Source organism: Penaeus vannamei, chromosome 1, assembly GCF_042767895.1.
Source record: "Penaeus vannamei isolate JL-2024 chromosome 1, ASM4276789v1, whole genome shotgun sequence".
NCBI classification, from domain to species: domain Eukaryota; kingdom Metazoa; phylum Arthropoda; class Malacostraca; order Decapoda; family Penaeidae; genus Penaeus; species Penaeus vannamei.
The window spans coordinates 43,803,190-43,805,274 of NC_091549.1; positions in this window are offsets into that span (position 1 = coordinate 43,803,190).

Below are 2,085 nucleotides of genomic sequence, written 5' to 3' on the forward strand. Positions count from 1 at the left end.
CCTTATTGCAGCATGTAGTAGATCTACTATTCAGCTACAAAGTGAGCCATAATACGTTAAAATCGGACTGAAAATACGTGTGCTATGCATAAAAATGTAAAGGTCCTAATAATCGCGATCTTTTTCCTTTTCTTTATTCATACAATTTACATGACAACTCATGTACAAAATGCTTGTTATAGATATAATTATCTATTATTTACCTATTATTGTTACTCTAATGGGGTTTTACAACGTATAATATTGGTCGAAAGAATGACCGTTCTCCAGTCGGGCGGGAATCATATTGTCCTTTTCTCGGCGCGGCCGGAGCGTCAAAGAGCGATGACTCAGGTCTCATTTGGCATACCTACACCTATGGGGGGAAGGTTTGCATTTTCGAAATGTTTTGCTCATAGATCAAACTATGTATGATGAAAACATAAAGAAAAGAAAATACACTATATGAGCGGCATATCATGTTTATTTGTATGAAAAATTTCATTATCGTTTTTTGGACGCTTGCCAGATTTTTGAAATTCCTAAAAAAAAAAAAAAAAAAAAAGGTTGGTCTCATCTTATGTGAAATTTAATAAGCTTTCAGAAAATAATCTCTTTTTATTTTCTGTAATCATTGCGTCACAATTGTCGATTTTCAAGGTAATGTGAAAAAATAATATTTCAGTCAACATCGAAAATGGCTGCTACCACCTAAAAAATAACGGTCAGGTCTTGAAATTTTCAGGGGAAAACCGGGGGCCTAGGAACTCCCTGCAAATGCATTAATTTCGGCAAGATGGGCGAAAATCGCCGAAAAAAGATCAGACGATCCCCTTTAGTCCCAGACTGTATGTACATAACACCCTCACACAGCTCTTAATGTCCGTTTTCTATAAGTTCGGGGTACAGGGGGCTTGCTCCCACGTCTAGGGAATAAACAGAAGATAGGAAAGGTTAGGTTGGGTGTTTGGGTTCGCATGATACCCTGGTTTTGGGATGGAGCGTCGGTCTCGATAACAAGTAATAAGTTATCTTGTACGGATAAGTTAAAACTAAATCTTGGTTGTTCATAAAGTGATAGAGCATCTTTAAAGGGACCGTCCCCAAAAACATTGGGGTCTGGGGTATTTGGGTTTGTCGAAAATGAGTTAAATGGCGTCGACAATGTTTACACCTTTATCCCCTACAGGAGCGAAAATGGAACACTATTTTGACACGGGAGGATGAAAGTACCTTATGATAACAAATTCCTACCAATGTGAGGGATGTAAAAAAAGAAAAGAAAAATCAACAAACAATTTTTGACTCGATTTTGACGTAAAAATCATATATATAATTTTAGGGTTCAACAATAATGCATGGGCAGTGATGAGTATCTCGAAAAATAAACGAACACGAGTCATTTGTTTTAGGATACTTCAGTCGACTTCAAGCCAGGCGAGACTTATTTTCATGCTGTCAAAACCCGGTTAGACATTACGCATAGCAAAGATTTACGATATTTGTGTTAATTGGAGCCCAAACAACCGAGAAAAAGCATAATAATAATAATGTAGCTATTTTACACAAAATATAAACTACTAAAGTATACAAGGCATAACATGTCAAAAACCTCTATAAACTCGTGTTATATTGGCCTATAATTAAACAGTTTGTATTATTACATTAAGAAAAGAAATGTCCATGGAAAACAGACAGTGGTAAGTTTATATTTCAAAATATCAACGTTTTCTAAACGGTAATTCCTAACGAATAAAATAGTGATTCTACAGGCATCTTTTCCGATGGCAATTAGGGTGTCGCAAGACGCGACGCGACACCATAAGCTGTCTCTTGATCGGAGGCGAGACCAAGGTCTATATAAGTACTTATATAGACCTTGGGCGAGACAGGCCTTTAAGCTCAGCCCATTTCTGTGACGTAATGGGAATGATCGCGGTTGACGGTTTGCTATTTTACTGTACTAGTCATTTTTCTGACAGGTACACAGTATTTTGGAATATGATATCTAAGATGGCTTTTGATATCTTATGGTGGGTATTGCGGTGTTATAGATATCCAATATAAGTACGAATATGCATGAAATATCCGAAGTAGGAGGAATGC